This window comes from Canis lupus, chromosome 1 (genome assembly GCF_003254725.2).
Source record: "Canis lupus dingo isolate Sandy chromosome 1, ASM325472v2, whole genome shotgun sequence".
Taxonomy (NCBI): domain Eukaryota; kingdom Metazoa; phylum Chordata; class Mammalia; order Carnivora; family Canidae; genus Canis; species Canis lupus.
In genome coordinates this window covers 71,462,380-71,485,906 of record NC_064243.1, presented here as the reverse complement: position 1 = coordinate 71,485,906, position 23,527 = coordinate 71,462,380, and the positions used below count along the sequence as shown (strand labels likewise).

Genomic DNA, 23,527 nt, shown 5'->3' with positions numbered 1-23,527 from the left:
GAGCCACCCAGGCATCCCAAGATTTGTTTATTTTAGAGAAAGGGAGGACATGAGTGCATATGTGTACACACATGTTGAGGAGAGCCAGAGGAAGAGAACCTTCAATCAGACTCCCTGCTGAGTGTGAAGCCTGACATGGGGGGCTTGATTCCATGACCTGTGCGATCACGACCTGAGCTTAAACCAAGAGTCAGATGCTCAATTGACTGAGCTACCCAGGTATCCCAATGCTTTTGTATTGTGACCTCACCATTTTTATCCCTCTACTGGTGACATTCCTTCCTTTGTTCCTTCCTTCCTTCTTCTCTTCCCAAGACTTTCAGGAATTTCTTTTCTCTTGGGGGAGAAATAATATCCATATCCTACAGCCAATCTCTGTTGGCCTTTTAGAAAACTGCTTCAAAAGGAAATGATTAAAAAAAAAAAAAGGAGCAGATGGTTAATTCTTTTATTACCTGTTTTATTTATTAACTAAAAATGACAGGCCGTGGTGGCATCTAATCACCTCCATTACTGTCTGAGTCAGGATCAGTAGACAGGCTTTCTATAGTTTGCAATAAAAACCTTAAAACAACATCAAGCATAACTTCTAGATGGAGACTTCTCAGAGGAATCTGCCAACCATTACAACTACCCACTGCAATAAGTATGATAGATCTGTAAGAAGAAGGGTGCACAGATCTGACAGGGGCTTCCTAAGGGACAACAGACCACAGTAAAAATTTACTTCTCATAAGAAAAGAATCATGAATGGTGTTAGGGGGACTTCAGGCTACAAAAGTAAATCTAACCAAGACTGTCATCTTGCTCAGGCAAGCAGTAAGATGAACTGAAAGGACCTTATAAGATGTGGTCAGGACCCTGGACTTTCCTGTAAGAGCAGTAAGAAGCCACTGAAGAATTTTTAGCATAAAAGTGATACAATCAGATTTGTGTTTTAGAGAGATCATACAGAAGCAGTGTAGGAAAAGGACTACCATAGGAGACAGGGAGACTATCTCCTAATTACCTGAGGCATGAAAGAATGGAAAAAAAGTTCCTAGGTATGAGAGAGGTAGAGTGTATAATGTTCAGCATCTGACTAAACACAGCAAAAAAAAAGGAAGAGGGAGGATATAGGATGGTGCTCAGGTTTCTGATCAAGGAATGAGGTACACAGTACCATCACGTATTAAAGGAGGGAAGAGAGGACTAAGGATTTACTTGGATAGAAAGATGAGTTCAGTTTAGGGCATGTTGAGTATAAGATACTTGGGGCATCCATGTGAAAATGTCCAATAAGCAATATGAGTATGAAGGCTAGGAGACAGATGTTAGCTAAAGAAATAGATATGGGAACCATCAACACATAGAAGTTAATTAAAGCCACAGAAATGGATGACATAATCTGGGGAGGATGAGAAAAAAAAGACTGGGCCATGGATAAATGGGATGTAAGAACTACAGAGAGTTTAATTGATCTGACATTTACTTGAAGAAACAAGAAGGGGAAGGGGGCTAATCATGACAGTAGTTATATTAGGGAGCAAAGTGTTGGACCCAGAGAGAACTTGCACTAGTTCTCCTGGGAAAAATTAGCAGATGCATGGTAGGGAACAGGAGGGGCGCCCACCCACTCTGTTCTTGGCTCTAGTTTCCAGGTTCAGTCTGCCACCTTTACAAAGACTATAGTCATCCAAAATAAATAAAATCAGTAAAAATGAACTGGCAAAATCATTGTTGTTCTAGTTTTCTTTTACTTAGTAGACTCAAAACTGATACCATCTGTGCAGTCAAGCAATGTATGTTACTTAAATACAAGAATCATTCTTGTACCACTAATGCAATCCAAAAGCGGTATCAGGACAGCACAGACATAGAGTAATATCAAATGTAGTTTTAAGTGCTATAAAACCAAATGATTCTACATTTTGGTTCCAAGCTTTAAAAGTACAATAGTATATGCGGTTTTAAGATTCTAAATGCAGTCAAGTTCTTACACTATTTTTTTCTACTCAAGCGTTGACAGGAAAAAATATAGATTCAGTCTGACCTTATAGGCACACACGATTTACCCTACTTTTAACTTGATTTGAACCTTAAGGGTACTCTTGCAAAACAACAGAAGTGTGCAGAACTAAGGTCAATTAATAACTAGTTCCTAAAATCTACTAAATTTTTTGCTGGACAATATCAAAATCCTGGTAAATTTACAATGAGTGATAATAAAACTTGAAATTTTTCCAGTTTTAACTAGGATTTCCCCAAAGACGAAAAACATGTTAAGAAATTATGATTCATCTGTGTATTTCTTTAAGTTCTTCATTAACAACTATTGCTAGATATTATAAATACCCACTAGTTTTCTTTTTGTAAGACTGTACACAAAAGCGACATGATATTAGTGTCCAGCTGATTCTGTGGTCTTCCAAACACAAGGACTCAAAAAGGAATTAGGTTCCTTAATACCTTGTTTTAAACAATTAGCAGGAGGCATATTTACCCCCACCTTCTTCACCTCACCCTCCCTTGTCCCCATCCAATGAAAAATCAGATTAGATTCAGAAGGAAAACCTGATTAGCACAAGATGATCTTAAAAAGGGAAGAAGTCTAAAGAATCAGAAGGGGAAAGCGAAGATAAGAATAAATAATCAAAAGAAAATTAACTAAAAGGAAAATCTGAGCCAAAGATAATAAAAGGGAATAAAATAAATAATAATGAGGCAATAATATCAGACGATGATCAAGAAAAAAAAGCCTGTAAGAAATAAATTCAATCTCTTGCTTAAGTCGATCGCTAAACCACAGCTCACAGGACAACTAATAACTTTTAAATCCCAGGCCAGGGATGTGTGGTTACCCCACCCTGGTACTTGTTATGCCAAGTATTACTGCTGACTTGGGGTGCTCCTGAGTCAACGGAGAGGACCACCATCATTTCTGTTCCCTGCCAAGAAACACATCAGCGACTGGGGTGGGGGCCGGGGCGGGGGGGGGGGGGGGTGCCTGGAGGGAGAGCCAGTGGCAAAGACGGCACAACAGCAGGCCAAGGACTGCACAAAACAAGTCTGGTATTGAGGTTAAAATTAAATGAAATGGGAGAGAAATAAAGACAAGGGAGAATGAGAAGAGCAAACACAGCATCAGACTGAGTTCCTTCTATATGCAGGGAAAAGCAAACATCTGGAATTATTTGGTGTTGAGTGCCACCAAATTTAAGACTTTGTTCCTGTCTTGCAATTGTTTCTTAGTAACACCACACAAAGAAAAAACAGACCTAGAGGCTAAAATGTAGAAGAATCATTAAAGTGGGTATAACAATAACCATTTAAAAAACAAATTACATTTTTAAAGTAACAGAGCATTTAACTACACAAAGACTATTCCTGGCTGACTTGGAGAGATGTCCATCCTAAATTCTTAAGTCAGATGAGGAAGCTACAGACAAATATGTATGATACATGATAACATTCTTTGTAAAAATACATCCGCACAGGAAAAATCTTTAAATTATTCTAAGGTAAGGCTGGTACTGAGTCCTTTTTCCTTTAAAAAAATTTTTCTGTGTTTTCAATGTAATTAAAATAAACAACAATCTCTTAAAATAAAAGGAAAAATATCCCCTTCCAGGTCATTCAGTCTTTACTTTAAGTGTCTATGGAACTTACAAAGAACCCCTTTCATATAGACCACAGCTTTGAGAGACCTACTCCCACCCAGTGGGAAATGGGGCCATGAGCCAAGCCTAGCTGTATTATGGTGGAAAAAACATGAGCTATGAAGACCAACGGAAAGATGTGACTCCAGAATCTCTATTTACTAGCTTGGTGACCCAGGGCAAATTATATGAAATTTCTGAGTGCTGCCTTCACTTGGCTTCAGCAATGATATAATACATACTTCACAGGGCTGTTTTGAGGATTCTCGAGAAAAGTTCCCACATATGACATGGATGGGTGGAATGGGTGCCAGTGAGAAATATTATGACCCTTTTGACCACTACTATACTTATTATCTCATGAAACAATATGTTCCGAATAATGCCAGATTAATTGCAGCTTTCACTGACCTCCTCTTGGCCTATGGCTCCTTAGACTAATCAGTGTTCAGCAAAGCAGCCTGGCTACTGATGCCTCCTTTCAAAGGATCTGTACTCACCACCTCCAGGAGAATAAAACAGGAAAGCAGGTGTCAGAGAACAAACATGTGCTTATCCAAGTTCTTTGTCCTACAAATACATAAGCAAACCCAGCAGAGGTAGAAAACATCTCTTCTAAAGGCACTTACTGCAGAAGAGTGACCAAATGAATAGCATAATCATAAATACTGTTATAGACTCTGCTTGACATATTATGCGTAGCAGAATTTGCACTGTAACTGTTCATTTCTTAGTGTTGTTTTACAACCTTTACAGATGCCTTCCAAAAATTTTAGTATTCATAAGTATGTCTTAAATTTGGAAAAGTTCAGAACCACTGAGACAGAAAATAAAGGAGAGAAAAGTGAGGTGTGAAGCAACAATCTAGAAAAGTGCTGCCTGGCAAGTCTTTACGCAATGATGGTAATGTTCTATCCATGTCTACATCATCCGCTACAACTGCCACTAACCACATGTGGCTACTGAACACATGAAATTTGGTGGGTGTAAATCAAGAAATGAATTTTTTATTTAATTCTAATTTAAATTTATATGATAAAATGTGGCTATTGACTATGGTACTAGGTGGCACAGAGCAACAAAAACCAACAGAAACAGAAACCTATGCCATGTTGATATTTTCCCGATCCACACAGAGTTCACCTTGATAAAGCTGAGGTCCTGGTCTGATCCCAAGCTGCCTTAGCCTCTTCAGGCTACCACAACAGAAAAAAATCACACAGTGTGGGTAACTTAACACAAATATATTTTCTTAGTTTTAGAAGCTGGAAAGCCAACAATCGAGGTTCTAGATGGTGAGGTTCCTGGTGAGGTTCCTCTTCCTGGCTTGTGTATGGCCATCATCTCTCTGTATGCCCACATGACTTCTTACTTGTACACATGCAGAGAAAAAGATCTCTCCTCCTTCTTTTAAGGTACCAATCCTTGTACCAATCCAGATTAGGCCCCACCCTCATGACTTCATTTAACCTTAATTACCTCTCTAAAGGCCCAATCTCCAGTCACATTGGGAGTTAGGGCTTCAACATATGAATGAGGGGTGGGGAGCAAAATTCAGTCCATATCACAATCCTCCACTCACCCATAACTAGCTTTCTTATCATGAGTCCCAATATTCCATGGAATATATTTCTCACCCTTAATTCATAATCTCCTAGAGGCTTAATCTTTTGCCTATTCTTACCATACCACCAGTTTATACCTGTGGAAGACTTTAACCCTGCTATCAGACACTTCTGCAATTTACAGAGATTAAAACTTAACTTGGAGCCTCAAAAATGGCTTAACACCTAAAATGATTATACAAAAATGAGTTAACAACACAGCAGACCTAAAACTGCTTTCCTCAAAAAGGACTGTAACACTGGCTCTGGAAACTTGGATACTAGAAGAGTTCCCACCTCCCCAACTATTAAGAGGGACTCACAGTGCCTAAACTGTACAGACAATGTGATTTATGCTGAACATCTGCTTTCCTTCTGAGGGTCTGGAATTTGGTACCTGCTAGGTGGAGGATGACTATGTGACCAGCTTCCAATAAAAACCTTGGGCATTGACTCTAATAAGCTTCCCTAATGGATGACATTTCACACATGTTATCATAATTTTGCACAGGAAATGTGTCCTGTGTGACTCTACAGGGAAAGGACTCTTAGAAGCTCATGCCTGGTTTTCTCCCAACGTTATCCCATGCACCTTTTCCCATTGCTGATTTTGCTTGGTATCCTTTCCCTATAATAAATCGTAATTGTAAGGACAACTACACGCTGAATTATGTGAAGTCTTCCTAGTGAATCATCAAAGCTGGAGTAGTCTGGAAGACATCTGACACTTCAATCAATCCACTTTCTTAATTCACATCACCAAATATCTACACCCAGTAGAAGAACCTCATATTCCTATATTTTAATCTTCCCAGGTTCCATAATTCTCCCAGGCCCAGCCTTATCCAATTTTCTACAATTATTACAATCACTCAGGCTAAGATAACCATCAGCTCTCTGTATATCAGTGCTTCTGTAATTAGGGTGAATATTCTCCAAGAGACAGCAGCAGGTGTGTGTGTGTGTGTGTGTGTGTGTGTGTTTATTTCCTAAATCTTTTAGTAAAAATAGCATTCCCAGGCACTTCTTGATGTTTAGCTTCATTTTACTTGATCTTTCTGCAAGGGTAAAAGCTGTAAAGCACTCCTTCCATCTGCCCGTAGGCTTCTTCTTCCTCTAAATAGCCTTAAATGTCAGTGGTCCACCAGTCTCCATGTTCCACCCTCTTTCACCTCACTTCCCACAGATCATTCCCCTACTTTCCTAACTTGAGCTTCTATCTACAATCCATGTATCTTTGACTTCAGCTCTGTCACCAGTCCTAAGCCCCAGAATCTTACTCTAAGCCCCATTAATCTTACTTAATCTTGGAGTAAGATTCTTCTGTATATACACCTTCAGGATATACACATCTATGATTCTTACCAATTGGTAAGTGATTACTCAAACTGATAGTCTTCTTGACACTTTTATTCAAAAAGATCATCTAGGTCTGTTTGCTTTACAATTCCATTGATATGTCTATAGCTACTATATTACAGCAATTCAAAGTTACACAGACTATTTGAATTCTTTCCTTAACCTGTCTTTTCGGTATTTCAGCCTATACTATTCCTATTTAGTAGTTCACTATTACAGTAAAGCCTGGTGCAAAGCTACACACACACCAGCCATTTAATAAATATTCATTCAAAAAATTAATATCATCCATCTATGAGACCTGCAGCCAACAAGATGAAACACTATGCTGGTAGCTCAGCTGCATGTAGAAATGTCACTACTGGTAATCTCAATTTATTAGTTGTATATGAATCAGAATTTTCAAAGAACGGTTTAGAATAACCAGCTAGCCACTTTAGGGAGAAAATATATATGAAGGTTTAAACTTTAAAAATTAAATCATTTAAGAAAAAAAAGAAGAGAAGTGTTCACTGGAGGAATTTCCAGATAAGAATGGCAGACTGAACATAGGTTTCATTCCTCCCTGAAAACTGTACAAAGATGGCAGGCAATAAGTGAATTCACTTTTCATTTGTTTAAGGTATAAACTTGTAAGGATGAAGAGAATAGAAAAGGAGAAAACAGCAATAGAATCTCACAAGCTAGAAAGTGATAGACCAATGAGGACTGATTTAATAGACCAGAGAAACTGGAATCTGAGCGGGACAACAACAAAGCTAAACCCAGCCCATTTTACATTCCATTTAATACCAGTGGACCCCTAATAGGATCAGAAAATGAAGAAATCTGGGACATCTGGAAATAGGGATGAAGGGAGACCTAAAATAAAGTCAACTTGTTTAAAATCCATCTAAGAGGCAGTTAGAAATACACATCTTCATTCCAAATCCTGGTAGCCCACCCCCCAGACTGACCAAAAAGAGACAGTTTATTCTCTGGAGATGATAAAACAGAAGGTCTCTGGGCCAGAAGTCAACAGACACGGCTGAGAGTAGAGTTACAGTGCCACAAACAGGGACAGTGGATGAAGTGGGGTAGATGTGGGAGGTTGGGAGTTAAATAAATGTGTAAACTGAGATACTGAATGCTGAAATCTGTACCCCCACCCCGAGTTTTCTACCCAACTCAAGCTCTAGAACAAGGATTGTCTGGCTTACAGATGACAAGCAACTCTGATAAGCCTAAGAGTAAAGATCTAAAAATACTGGTAAGAGAGAGTTCCCCAAAACACAGCCAAGTCAGATCATCTTAAGGGGAATCTAAGTTAAGTATCTCCCATGCACTCAGAACTTCCAATAAGACTTTTAGTTCTCTGTTTTAAATATAAGCATACAACCAAGGACTGTTTTCTGTTCAACAAGACATCTAAAGAAACCTCAAGCCTAAAAGATGAAAACCAAAACATACAGATAAAATATACATCAAAATATACAGATGGAAGTCACATGGGAGGAGGAGAGACGTTAAAAACTTTTTCAAAAAGTCCCAACATGGGGGACCTGGGTGGCTCACTTAGTTAAGTGCCTGCCTTCAGCTCAGGTCATGATCCCAGGGTCCTGGGATCGAGCCCCACTTTGGGCTCCCTGCTCAGCCGGGAGCCTTCTTCTCCCTCTGCCGCTCCTCTTGCTTGCTCTTGCTCATGCTCTCTCTCTCTCTTTTTCAATAAAATCTTTTTTAGGGATCCCTGGGTGGCGCAGCGGTTTAGCGCCTGCCTTTGGCCCAGGGCGCGATCCTGGAGACCCGGGATCAAATCCCACGTCAGGCTCCCGGTGCATGGAGCCTGCTTCTCCCTCTGCCTATGTCTCTGCCTCTCTCTCTCTCTGTGTGACTATCATAAATAAATGAAAAAAAAAATAAAAAAATAAATAAAATCTTTTTTAAAAAAGTAGCAACATTAATATCTTTATAGTACAGGGATCCCTGGGTGGCGCAGCGGTTTGGCGCCTGCCTTTGGCCCAGGGCGCAATCCTGGAGACCCGGGATCGAATCCCACATCAGGCTCCCGGTGCATGGAGCCTGCTTCTCCCTTGGCCTATGTCTCTGCCTCTCTCTCTCTCTCTGTGACTATCATAAATAAATAAAAATTGGAAAAAAAAAATAATATCTTTATAGTACAGAGAAGGTTAATACTATATGCATGAAAGAAGGAGAGAGTATTAACAAAATGAATATTGAAAGAATGATCTTGGAAATTAAACATATAACAGTAGGAAAAAACTCAATAGAAAAGAAAGAATTTAAAATTGAAAAAATGTCTCAAAAGTAGAGCAAAAAGACAATGTGATAGAAAACAGGAGAAAGAAGATTGGTCCTGGAGGTCAAATTCCAATAAAGTGGCTCCAAAGAAAATGGAAGGGAGGATACAGTGAACACAAATTTTCTTAGAACTAAAAGACAAGAGTCTCCAGAATGAAAGGGCAAACCAAATGTCTAATACAATGGATGAAGAGTATTGTAGCTTGTAGCACACCATGGCATGTATTCTTAAAACCATAAAAACATTGGATGGTAGAAGGAAATGGAACAATTCTGAATTCACAATTCTGAAGGAAAATTATTTCTGACGTGGAATCTTATATCCATCAAACTATTGATCAAGTGTGACTAGAATCACGACACACAGAAAATAATTCACGTACTACACACCATTTTAAGAAGATATTAGAGGATGTCCACCACCAAAAACAGGAAACAAATGTAGAATGAGAAGCAAAAAGAAGATATAATATCAGAGAAAGGATAGAAAAATGCATGATAACGGAGGAAAATCCTAGGCTGACTGAAAAAAGGTTTTAAACAGGAAGAGCCTTTTTGTATATGCCCAGATTTCCTTCTCAAAATATAGAATTTTATGTAAATGCTGAAAGAGTTCAAGACCTCCACAAATTCTTAAATTAAAAAAAAAAAAAAAAGGAGAGAATAAAGAAAGGAGAGACAAAAGCAACAGCAGTCATTTTGGTATACCAGTCATCTATATTAATAGAAAAAAGCCAGTTCTTCTGATCAGCTCTGTGCTTCCAGTTACCAACTTTAGGTTACAATATGGCACTTGACAACGGTCAGCTTCAATTCTTCTGATCAGGAAAAAGTTTAACAGAAATTAAAGAACAAATGTAAATAAGGGAAAGCCAACTGCCTTCTTTTGATAAATGTTGCCTCTTTTTAATCAAGGACTAAAAGATAGTTTAGCAATAGTCATTCAACTGTTTCATTACCCAATTCTGAGCCTTCCTCAACAGGCAAGTAGAGAAATTCAGTAAATGAATTTTAAAATGCAGTCACCAGGGGTACCTGGGTGGCTCAGTTGGTTAAGCGTCTGACTCTTGGTTTTGGCTCAGGTCATGATCTCATGGGGTGTGGGATCAAGCCCCACACCAGTCTCCTTGCTCAGTGAAGAACCTGCTTGAAAGATTCTCTCCCTCTGTCCCTCCCCATGCTCATGCTTGCGTGCACGTGTGCTCTCTCTAAAAATAAATAAATAAATCTTTAAAATAAAATAAAATGTAGTCACCAATAAACAAGCAAACAGGGGTGCCTGTTAAGTGAGTTAAGCATCTGCCTTTAGCTCAGGTCATGATCTCAGGGTCCTGAGATGGAGCTCCACACCAGGCTCCCTGCTCAATGGGGAGTCTGCTTCTCCCTCTCCCTCTGCCTGCCCCCTCCCCATTGCATGTGCTCTAACTCTCTCTCTCAAATAAATAAATAAAATCTTAAAACAAACAAAAAAAAAAAACAAATAAAAAAATCTTAATACAATCGCACACACTCTTAGAACTGACCCCGTTCAAAGACCCTCCCATATACTTTTAAATTTCACCAAAAAAAAAAAAAAAAAAAAAAAAAATCATACAAGATTTCATATGAAATCAAAGCACAGGACATAGCTGTAGAAAATACTATATTGCTTAACTGATACCTCACTAGTAATCACACTAAATGGAAAATGAGGAAAAACACAAATTGGAATAATGTAGATTTTGAAAGCTTATCCTACTGTGGTCTAAGGGAAAGACAAGTTCACAAGAAACATGCTCAAAATCATTTAGAATAAAACTCTTTACTTAAATACAGCATTTTAAATTGTCAAACTGATACAATTCTAAAATATCAACTATTTTTTACTCCTTTTTTAATTGACTAATGCAATTAGATCCCATTAACAGCTAAGTTTTGACCAACTGAATTCTAACAAACTCATTTAAGTTAAAAGACCAAAAAGAAAGAATACTTATACTGTATTTTTGTATCCCTACAGTTCAAAAGCAACAGAATCAAATTTTTTCAGAATGTGAATAAGCATGCCATACTTCAGGTTAAAAGCATATTCTGTTCCAAAATTAGAAGTGAAAATAAGCTCAAAAAGAAATGACTTTCTACCCTTGAATTTAGTGGCATTAATATTAATGACAATCCTACTCATTTCAAAGGCATGTCCCAGAGTGTTTAAATTATGAAAAATGGCTCTGGAATGTCATCTTCAGTAAATTTTAAATTGTTTAATCTGAGGTTTTGCTAGATTTGTAACAGCTGCATTTGTGTTTACAACTATAATAAGATCTTTACAGCACGGCACTCCTTTACACATTTTTTAGATCTGGTTGGTACAAACATGTCGTACTGATCAATGGAAATGAGTTTGGTATCTCTTGATAGCTACAAATTTGGTCAGAATAAAGTTTTGTTTTGGATTAACATTGTACAACAAATACATCATAGACCTTCAGAAGTTTTATGGTATTGGTTACAGAAAAATAGGACAAAAACTTCCATTCACATACAAACACTTGGAAAATGACTCAATTTCTGTTTGTGGAATTCAAATTTTGTTTGGGAGGGAAGATATGCATATCAAATACACTGTGTATCTAATTTGTTTGCAGGCATTCATGGAGGGTCTTGGGGGCAAGTTACCAAACAGGAATTGGTTAGGCAGTATTCAAAACCTACATTTCTTCTAATATCTTTATTTATACAGTAGAAAGATGCAACAAAAAAGCCTGCCAAAGACTTGCTTAAGAATGTTTCAACAAGGAGCATCAGCAATCCTTGGCCATTGGGGCTGCTTGGTGCAATGAGAAGAGCACCAGACCAGAGTCAATTTCCAGGGCTAACATTCAACAGCCTTGCCACTAACCTCAGTTTCTTTCTTTGAAAACATTTCAAAGAGAAGTTATCACTGAAGGTGAAGGTTTTCTGCTAAAATAAGTTGAGTCTGGGTTATAATGCCACAATAATTAAGGCATATTTAAAATTTGCAAAAACAGAAGTAACCCCACAAGTTCTTCAGCACCATCCTTTTTGAACTCTCAGGAACTCCTAATCCTGGTAGAAATTAATTTTTTGAAAAGCCTCCACTCTATTTTTCCTCTTTTTTTTTCATGCCTCTCTTACCTTGGCACATGTGGTTACTATAAAGATCACATACAATCTATGTGAGAATAATTTGGAAAGTACAAAACACATTTAACAGGGCTTATGACCAAAGTGCTGCTACAAATAAACCAAGAAAACAAAATAAGTTTAAAAAAAATCCATGCTTATAAAGTCAGTAAGTTTTTAAAAAATCAATAGGACAAAAACTCGGATTTCTGAAAGATATAGAACATATTATTGTTCAGGAATAATAATAAATTTTTCTATTAGCATGAAACTTCAAACTCACCAAAGAACACACATTACTGTAGTAATTTCCATGAGAAGGATGATAAATTTGTTCAGAATTACCCATTTTCCCCCTAGGTATTACTCTGACAACTGAATGCATTTCAAAATAATTCAAGTGTTACTAAATTACTTTAGACAAAGGTCATAAATTCAAATGTCCATAATGGGTAAGTTAAATGAGTAAAGCAATCAGAAGGGCTTGAGGCTACTGGAAGACAAAGCACCATCCAAAGAAGACAGCCAGAACCTAGGTCCTGCCAGCTACTGTCAAAGAAAAAGTCAGATTTCATTGACTACCTTAATAAAAACCTAAAAAATATATATTTTTAAAGGTGAAACTGCTTAGCGTTTAAATGTTAGTGAATGACAAAAAATTTTAATCATGCAAGCCATACGAAACCTAACTGCAAATAGATCTATTCTCTGCTTTATTATGTTTCTTTTATGTAGATATATTTAAAATACTATTACAAGGTAGAAAAGAACTTTGGTAACTTTTTTAATGCTTCAATTAGGCTACAACTTATGCCGATATATTCAACAGGATTCTTTTTTTTTTCTTAAAATAAAATTGGTACGTAATGGTTTACTTCAGCTTCATGTGTACAAAATGATTTGATCTTTGTACACACTACAAAGTGATCATCACCACAATAAGTCGTTACCACCCATCACACCTGTTTTTATCCATCCCACAACCAACTTGCCCTCTGATAACCACCAAACTATTCTCCATGAATTTTTGTTTTGTTTCATTTTTTAGATTCCATATATAAATGAAATCATCTATTTTTCCTTCTCTGACTTATTTCATTAGTATCCTCAGATCCATTCATGTTGTTACAAATGGCATGACTTATTCTTTTTTATGGCTGGGTATTATTCTATGTAGTATTTTATGGCTGAGTAGTATACCATGTCTTCTTTAGCCATTCATTTATTGATGAAAACTTTCACTGTTTCCATATCGTGGCTATTGTAAATAATAACTGTAATGAACACGAAGTTCAATATATCTTTTTGTTTTTGTTTCTTTTCAATATATCTTTTTGAATTAGTGTTTTCATTTTCTTCAGATAAACACCCAGAAACAGAACAGCTGGGTCATATGGTAGTTCTATTTCTAATTTTGTAAGGAAACTCTATACCGTTTACCTTAGTGGCTGCACCAATTTACATCCCCACCAGCAGTGAACAAGGGTTACCTTTTCTCCACACGCTCTCCAAAACGTTTTTTAATAATAGCTATTCTAACAGGTGTGAAGTAATATATCACTTTGGTTTTAATTTGCATTTCCTTGATAGTGACATAGGACATATTTTCATGTACCTGGCGGCCACCAATCTGATTTCTTTGGAAATACATCTATTCAGATACACTGCCCATTTTTCAATCAAAATGTTTGGCTTTTTTGCTATTGTCTTGCTTGAGTTCTTTATATATTTTGGATGTTAACCTATTAACAGATACGTAATTTGCAAATATTTTCTCCCATTTAGTAGGTTGCATTTTCATGGTTGATGGTTTCTTTTGCTGTGCAGATTTTCAGTTTGATGTATTCATTTGTTTATTTTTGTTTTTGAAACTAAATCCAAAAATTAAATGTCAAGGAGCTTATCATCTATGTTTTCTTCTAGGAGTTTAATGGTTTCAGGTCTTACATTCAAGCCTTTAATCCACTGAGTTAGTGGATTAAGATAGTGCTCTTATCCTGTACACCTTTCACTCTTTTGCATGTGCTGTCCAGTTTTACTAACACCATTTATTAAAGAAACTTTCTGCATTGCGATTCTTGGCTTCTTTGCAGAAATTAATTGGTGATATATGTGTAGACTTAATTTGGCCTATTCTGTTCCATCAATGTGCCCATTTTCATGTCAATAACATACTGTTTTGATTACTATAGCTTTGTAGTATAGTTTGAAGTCAGAAAGCAAGATACTTCCAGTTTTGTTCTTCTTTCTCAAAACTGTTTTGACTATTCAGGGTCTTTTATGGTTCCATATAAATCTTTAAATTATTTGTTCTATTTCAGTGAAAAACATCAAAATTTTGATAGGGACTGCACTGAATCTATAGACTGCTTTGGGTAGTATGGACATTTTTAACAATATTAATTCTTCTATTCCATGAGGCTGGAATATTTTCCCATTATTTGTATCTTCAACTTCTTTCATCAATGTCTTATAGTTAACAGTGTACAGATCTTTCACCTTCTGGCTAAAGAAGTTAGGGGGAATAGTTAGGGGGAATCTTCATGGATCAATTGGTTAAGTATCCAACTCTTGATTTAAGCTCAGGTCATGGTCCTGAGATCAAGCCCCATGTGCAGTTCCATGTTCAGCAGAGAGTCTGCTTAAGGATTCTCTCTCTCCCTCCCCCCCTGCTTGCATGCTCTTTCTTTATCTCTAATATAAATAAATCTTTAAAAAAATTTATTCATGGGAATTTTATTCATTTGCAATTAAATGAGATTCCTTCCCTTTCAGCTATTTCATTATTCATGTATGGAAACACAACAGATTTTTGCATAATTGATTTTGTATCATGCAATTTTACTGAATTCATTTACTAGTTCTAACTTATATTGTGAATCTTTAGGGTTTTCTATATATAATGTCAGCACCTGCAAATAGTGACATTTTACTCATTTCCAATTTGGATGCCTTTTTTTTTTTCTTGCCTAATTGCTGCAGCTAGGGCTTCTATTCTATGTTGATTAAAAGTGGCAAGAGTAGGAATCTTTGTCTTGTTCCTGATCTTACAAGAAAAGCTTCCGGCTTTTCACTATTGAGTATGCTGTTGGCTGTGAATTTGTCATATATGGCATTTATTATGTTGATGTACATACCCTCTATTCCCACTTTGTTGAGAGTTTTATCGCAAATGGATGTCGAATTCTGTCAAATACTTTTTCTGTACCTATTGAAATGATATAATTTTTATCCTTCTTTTTGTTAATATGGTGTATCACACTGATTGACTTGTGGCTACTGAACTACCTTTGTATACCCGAAATAAAGCTCTTTGACCATGGTGTATGATCCTTTTAAGGTATTATTGAATTTGGCTTGCTAATATGGTGTTGAGGATTTTTACAACTAAGTTCATCAGAAATACTGGCCTGTAATTTTCTGTTTACTGTGTCTTTCTCTGGTATTGATATCAAGGTAATGCTGGCCTCATGAGTTTGGAAGTATTCTTTCTTCAATTTTGGGGAAGAATCTGAGAAGGACAGGTAGTAAATTTGCTCTAAATATTTGGTGGAATTCATCAGTGGACCTATTTGGTCCTGGGCTTTTGTTTGTGGGGAGTTTTTTCATTAGCAATTCAATCTCCTTACTAATAATAAACCTATTCAAATTTTTTATTTTTTCATGATTCAGTCCAGAAGATTATATTTCTAGGAATAGATCTATTTCTTCTAGGTTGTCAGACTGTTGGCATAAAATTGTTCATGGCAGTCTTTTAAGATCCTTTGTATTTCTGTGGTTTCAGTTGTAACTTCTCTTTCATTTCTGATTTTATTTGAGCCCTCTATTTTTCTTTTCTATAGAGTTTGAGTATATTTTATCTTATCTTTTTTTTTAAGATTTTTATTTATTTATTCATGAGAGACACAGAGGGGAGAGGCAGAGACATAGGCAGAGGCAGAAGCAGGCTCCAAGCAGGAAGCCCGATGTGATGCAGGACTCAATCCTGGGACTCCTAGATCACACCCTGAGGCAAAGAAGGACGCTCAATCTCTGAGTCACTCAGGCATCCCGTATTTTATCTTTTCAGTGAACTAGCTCTTAACCTTACTAATCTTTTCTGTTCTTTTTTTTTTTTTTTTTAATCTCTATTGCATTTATCTCCCCCGATCTTTACTATATTTCATGCCTTCAACTTTGGGCTTCCATTTACTCTTCTTTTTCAAATTGTTTTAAGTGAAAATTAAGATTGTTTGATGTTTTTCCTGTTTCTTTAGGTGGCCTGTATCACTATAAACTTCCCTTTTAAAACGGCTTTTGTTGTATCCCATAGATTTTGCAATGTTCTACTCCCATCTTTATTTGTTTCAGGGTATTTTCTCATTTCTTTTTTGATTTCTTTGTCAAGCTAATGGTTTTTCAGTAGCACATTTAATCTCCACATTTTGGTGGCTTTTCTGACAGTGGTCAGAAAAGATGCTTCATATGATTCCAATCTTTCTAAATTTTGAGTTTTGTTTTGTGGCCTAAGATGCGATCTATCCTGAGAATGTTCCATGTGCACTTGAGAAAAAAGTGTATTCTGTTGCTTTAGATAGAATGTTCTATATGTATGTATTAAGTTCATCTGGCCTAATGTGTCATTTTAGACCAATGTTTCCTTATTAATTTTTTTGGGGGGGTCTGGATAATCTACACACAGATGTAAGTAGGATATTGAAGCCCCCTATTGCATTGCTGTCAATTTCTTCCATTAAGTGTGTTAATATTTGCTTTATATTTACTTGTAGGCACTCCTATGCTGAGTGTACAAATATTTTAAAATGTTCTATCTTCTTTAAAATTGACCCCTTTGTCACTATGTAATGCCCTTCTTTGTCCTTTATTACAGTTTGTCTTAAATCTACTTTGTCTAATGTAAGTATAGCTACAACAGCTTTCTTTCTGTTTCCATTTATATGGAATATCTTTCCTTATCCCTTTACTTTCAGTCTATATAAGTGTTTAGATGTGAAGTGAGTCTTCTGTAAGCTATAGAGAGAGAGATAAGTCTTCTTTTGTTTTTTAATCCATTCAGCCACTTTATGACTTTTCTTTTTTTAAGATTTTATTTATTTATTCATGAGAGAGAAAGAAGCAGAGACACAGACAGAGGGAAAAGCAGGCTCTATGCAGGGAGCCTGATGTGGGACTTGATCCTGGGACTCCAGGATCACACACCAGGCCAAAGGCAGGTGCTAAACCGCTGAGCCACCCAGGGATCCCCACTTTATGCCTTTTGATTGGAGAATTTAACCCATCTACATTTAAGGTAATTATTGAGAAGTATGCATTGTCATTTTGTTAACTGTTCTCTGGCTGTTTTTGTAGTTTCTCTCTTTTCCTTTCTTCTCTTACTCTCTTCCCTTGTGGTTCAATAACTTCCACAGAGTTAGGTTTACATTTATTTCTCATTATCTTTTGTACATATATTAATAGGTTTACACTTTCTGGTTACCATGAAGTTCACATGTAACAGCTACTTTTATATATATATAAAATCTTATATTTTATATATATTAAATGTATATTATAAATATATATATATATATATATATATATAAAAATGTTGGTAGCAACTTAAGTTTGAATGCATTCTAAAAACTCTGATTTTTCCTACCCTACCAACATTTTATCTTTTCATATCTTCTTTTTCACCTTTCTATTTTGTGTATCCAACATTAGTTCAAGATAAGAACTCTCAACAATATAAGAAAGAAAGTTCAACCTGATAAAGATCATTAATGAAAAACTTATATCTAACATCATATCTATTGGTAAAAGATTAGATGCTTTCCCCTTAAAATCAGAAACAAGTCGAGAATGTCCACTCTCTCCACTTCCATTCAGCAAGGTACTAGAAGTTTTAGGCAAAGAGGAGAAAGAAGAAGAAGAAAGAAGAAGAGAGGAGAAAGGAGAAAGGATGAAGAAGAAGAAGAAGAAGAAGAAGAAGAAGAAAGAGAGAGAGAGGGAGGGAGGGAGGGATCCAAGTGCAAAGTGAAACAAAATTGTCTATATTGACAGATGACACAATAGTGTATGTAGAAAATTCTAAAGAATTCACAAAAAACCTACTTGAATAAACAAGGCTGCATAACACTAGATCAACAAAGAAAAAAACCAACTGTATTTTCATATAATGGCAATGAGCAATCCAAAAATGAACTATTTCTATTCACAATAGCATCAAAAATGAAACAATAAGAAATAAAATTAACAAAAGAAGGGCAAGATTTGGGGCACCTGGGTGGCATAGTTGGTTAAGTGTCTGACTCTCGGTTTCAGCTCAAGTCAAGATCTCAGGGTCTTGGGATCAAACCGCACGCTGGGCTTCACGCTCAGTGCAGAGTGTACTTAAGACTTCCCACCCTCCCCAACCTGGGACATGCTCTCTAAAAAAAAAAAACAAATCTTGGGGATCCCTGGGTGGCGCAGCGGTTTGGCGCCTGCCTTTGGCCCAGGGCACGATCCTGGAGACCCGGGATCAAGTCCCACATCGGGCTCCCGGTGCATGGAGCCTGCTTCTCCCTCTGCCTGTGTCTCTGCCTCTCTGTCTCTCTCTCTGTGACTATCATAAATAAATGAAAATTTTAAATAAATAAATAAATAAATAAATAAATAAATAAATAAATAAATAAATCTTTAAAATGGAGGGGGCAAGACTTGTACAATGATAATTACAAAACAATGCTCAAAGAAATTAAAGATCTAAACAAATGAAAAGACATTCCATATTCATGTTATTACATTTCTCCCCCAAAAGAGATCTACAAAGTCAATGCAACTTCTATCAATATCAATCAGAGCACGCTTTTGGGGGGAGGGGGGAATGACAAGATGATACTAAAGCTTACTTGGAAATGTAAGGAACCCAGAATAGCCAAAACAATTTTAAAAAGAATAAAAACACTGGAAGACTTTTATTACCGAATTTCAAAGTTTACTATAAAGCTACCATAATTAAGACAGTGTAATGTCTTAAAATAGGCATACAGATCACTGAAACAGAAATGAGAGTCTAGGAATGATTTACAGTCAATTGATTTTGTTCTAAGATTTCATTTGAGAGAAAGAGAGAGAGCTTACACGAGTATTTGGGGAGGAGGGGCAGAGGGAGAGACTTTCAAGCAGACTCCGAGCATGAAGCCCAATGCACAATTTAATCTCATGACCCTGAGATCCTAACCTAAACCGAAACCAAGAGCTGGACACAAGTGGCTAAGCCATTCAGGCACCCCTATGGCAAACTGATTGTTAATAAAAGTGAGGAAACTTTTTTTCAACAAATAGTGCTGGCACAACCAGATATATATGTCTAAAAAATTATTTTAGATCCATATCTCATGCCATACACAAAAGTTCATGGAAATTAATCATAAATCTAGGATATGATCCAAAACAAATGATAAACTGGACTTCTCAAAACTAAAACTTTTGTACTTCAAAGGATACCATGAAGAAAAAGACAAGTAACAGAATGAGAGGAATTATTTGCAAAACACACGTCTGATAATGGGCTTCTATTCAGAATATACAAAGAATGCTTACAACCCAATAATAAGACAAACAACTGTGAAAATGTGTTAAGGAAACCTAAGTCAAAATTGGAACTGGGAAGCCATGAAAGGAGGGTTCTCACGTACACACCATTTATTGCACGCTTGCTTAGTTCAGCAGGAAAAAGAAAGATTTCCTCTCCACACAGCAACAAGCTGCAGGTACCCAACAACAGCAACCATCCTCACCTGTAGCCAATGAGAGGCTATCACCATTTCACTCACTTACAGCCAATGAGAAGCCACCAACATAATGAATTCTCATTTTCTTCCAATGAGTTCATACAACCCCTCCAAATATCTTCTTTTCTCTACAAAAGGATGTCCCCCTCCTTTGTTCCCAGGATCTGCCTATGGTTCACCATAGTTTCCTTCTCTTGAATTGCAATTCCTCTTCTATTTTCAAATAAACTTGATTTTGCTGGCTGATCAAGACATTTTTCTTTTAAAAAGTGTTGATATTTCATGGTGTCAGAAGTGGAATCCAAAGGCAATGAACCCCCGAGGAATTTAGACCCCTAGAACCATGTGTGGCACACACTTGTGCCTCTCATGCTCTCTGCTTGAATTGTCTTCTTCCTTCTCCCTATAGGGAGCCTGATGAGGGACTTGATCCCAGGATCACAACCTGAGCCGAAGGCAGATGCTCAACCACTGAGCTACCCAGGTATCCCTGGTAAGTCTCTTAAATTCAAGCTCCCTCCTTTTAGTTGAGCTCTCCAATTTTATTGGTGATGTGTTTTCTTGAAGGTATAGTCCTTTTAGTGATACTTGTTTATTTTCTAAACCTCTGGTTTTGAAGTATGAAATCCCAACCCCCTAAATTTTCTCAAGAGAGTCCTCCTTCTGGGACTCTGGTCAGTTTTATGTTCAAAAACAATAGTCCTTCCTCTTGTGCATTCTTAAGTGGAACAACTTAGCCAAAGATAACTTACAACTCCAATGGCCATTATGGGGAACCTTCAATCACCCAAACTTGTATTTTTCAGAACCAAATTAAAAGACCAGCTTTGAAATTAGACTAAATGGGATGCCTATTTTAATTGATACCTGGAGGCTTCCAAACGTATCCAAGATTTTAAAGTTTTCTTTTCCAAATATCATTTTCAAAATAACAGAGGTGAACAATTGAAAGAAGACCCAAAAAAGCTTCCAGGGCCTCTTTTTCCCTTCCCTTGTGCTCTCTGTCTCTGCTGCCAGCTTCTTTTCCTTCTGCATCCCCATTTTCTTTATACCCTCTGCTTTCTCATTCTGATCCCCTCACTGAATTTTTTTTCCCCAAATCTCTCCCCACTTCCTGCTCCCTGAACCTATTAAAACCTGCCCCTTTAAAAGCAGACTCTCTGTCGATCCAAATGCTAAACCCTTAATTTCTTATGTTACCTGGACTAAAGTTGAATTACAAGCTATAGTCAAAGATTTTCCCAAAGTATCTGAAGATCCCCATAGATTTGCTAAGGAATTTAGTACAGTCATTCAAACTTACCAACCTGGTTTCTCTGGTTTCGATCAGCTAGTCCATATGCTTGTTAGCGAAGGCCAGGATCAACACTGAATGCAAACTACCAAATGGAATGATCCCAAGAAGTCTAGAATTACTACATGAAGACAAAGAAACCCTTGCTGCCTTATATATGATCAGGTTTGGGGAACTGCCAAGTGACTCCTTTTGGTAATTCTCAGGGCTTTCCCAAAGCCAGCTGATTGGAGTATGATTTAGGCTTGTACCCAGAAGTCCAATGAGCCCATGCATGATTATTAGAGTCAACTCCAAATTATCTTTAAAGAAAATTCTGGTCTTCCTTTGGATATTGAGTCCACCTGGACAGCTTTTAACTCTAGGTTCATTAACAGGCTGAACTGAGATTTTTTTTAGTCTAGTAAAAAGGACCAGAACAGAATGAAAAAGTATGTCCACTGCAAATTCAGCTGATTTAGCAAAGTCTTAGATGATTCAAATAAAGGAAGACACTTAAATGCCTTAATTTGAACTTCAACAAATGAAGGCTCCTAAACAAAACCAAAACCCTCCAGGTCTCTGCCATTATATTGCAAAAAACCAAAACACTGGAAAAAAGACTGCTACAAGCTTAAGTGCCCCAGGCACCTTCAGTCCTCTAAACAGCCAAAGTCCTCCTAAGGAACAGTGATGGAACTCCAAAGAACTACAGGGACTTTTCCAGTCCTTTCCCTTAATTGACCTGGAGAAACCAGTCTCCAGATTGGGAATGAATCTCTCTGTCCTTATTGATACTAGAGCTGCACTCTCAGTGCTCAGCTCCACTGCCATTAAACAGCCACTGCTTCAGAATACTAAAAGAGTTCAAATAGTAGGTGTCTTTAATAAATCTCAACAGGTTCCTAGCTCTAAACCTATCCCTTTTTGCTTAGGTCTTTTGAGATACCCATCCTTTTCTCCTTAGTTTCTCTGAACTTATTCATTTATTGGGCTAACATTTCTTAGAAAAATATGTTGGGACTTTTCTCCCAAAAGGGGGAAACAATTCTAGAATTTGACAACATCAACCAAAATAGACAATAAGTCAAATGACCCTTCAACATCTCTTATTTTCTGTCTCTGACATCACTACAGCTATTCCAAGAACACTAATCATTTATCCCTAATGGATCAGCTACCATCCTCCCTATGGCAAAATCATCAACTGATATTTACAGAATCCAGAGTACCTCCTGTTAAAGATCCAAACAGATTCCTCAAAATCTGTAAAAATCTGTAAAGAGGCCCTTCAAAGCATTAAGCCAATAATAGAAGGCTATAAGACCCAGGGCCTCATTATCCCCTGCACCAGCACTACAAAACCATTTTACCTGTGAAGAAACCAAATGGCCACAGATGGAGGCACACCAGGACCTTGAACTATATAAAACAATATTGTTATTGCTTTGTCACTCTGTTGCCCCCAATCCCACCTAATATTAGCCTCCACCTCTGAGAGCAAATTTTCTTTCATGATTGATTTATGTAGTGTTTTCTTCAGTATCCCAGTAAATAAAACTAGTTAGTATCTTTTTGCCTTTACCTGTGAAGAACAGCAATATACCTGGACAGTAATGCCCCAGGGTTTCATGGAAAGCCCTTATTTCTCACAAACCTTGAAGGCTGACCCAGACATTATCAAGTTCCCTGGAGACTCCACTTTAATACAATATGTGGATGCCTTCTCTGCTCCTCTTCCCAAGCCTCCTCCCAAGAAGACAGCATCCATTTGCTAAAACTACAAGCCAAACAGAATATGAAGTCTCTTTTAAAAAATTACAATTTGTTCAAACTTAATTTTGATATTTAGGACATTTAACCTTAGAACAAGGACTTCATTTAGATCACACAGTCTTCATGGCACCCTGACCTTCTCAAAGCCCAAAACCAAACATCAGCTGTGAAGTTTTCTTAGGCTGGCAGGCTATTGTTGCAACTGGATCTAAAACTCTTGCTTTATAGCCCAACCTAAATAAATCTTGTTAAAAATTTCTAACAGGAAGATTGAGATGATATGGTTTTTCAAATCTTAAAAGATTTAGTTTAATATCCCCCACCACCACCCTTGGACACACCAATTATCAACTCCCTTTCTTGTTGTATATGAAAAAGGGAATGCCCTTGGGGTACTCACCCAAAAACATAAGGTTCACCACCAACCCAGAGGATATCACAGACAACTAGATTCTGTAGCCCAGGGATATCTTCCTTCCTCAAAGCTATACCTGTTACTGCCCTTCTTGAAAGGGCCACTGAGGGAATAACCATGGAATCCCCTTTAACTGTCTTTGTGCCATATGCTGTCAGAGCTCTTAATTTTCATCATACTCAACATCTTTCATTAAGCCATTTCACTTCCTATAACACTGTCCCATTAACTGCCCCTTATATCACTCTTATTTGCTGCAATAACCTTAACCCTGCTATTCTTCT

General features: G+C 37.1%; 1 protein-coding gene across 9 annotated transcripts in view; it reads right to left on the bottom strand.

The window, feature by feature from the left end:
* Positions 1–23,527, bottom strand: part of FANCC (FA complementation group C) — a 289,577-nt gene that overhangs the window by 257,346 nt on the left and 8,704 nt on the right. The window lies entirely within an intron of this gene.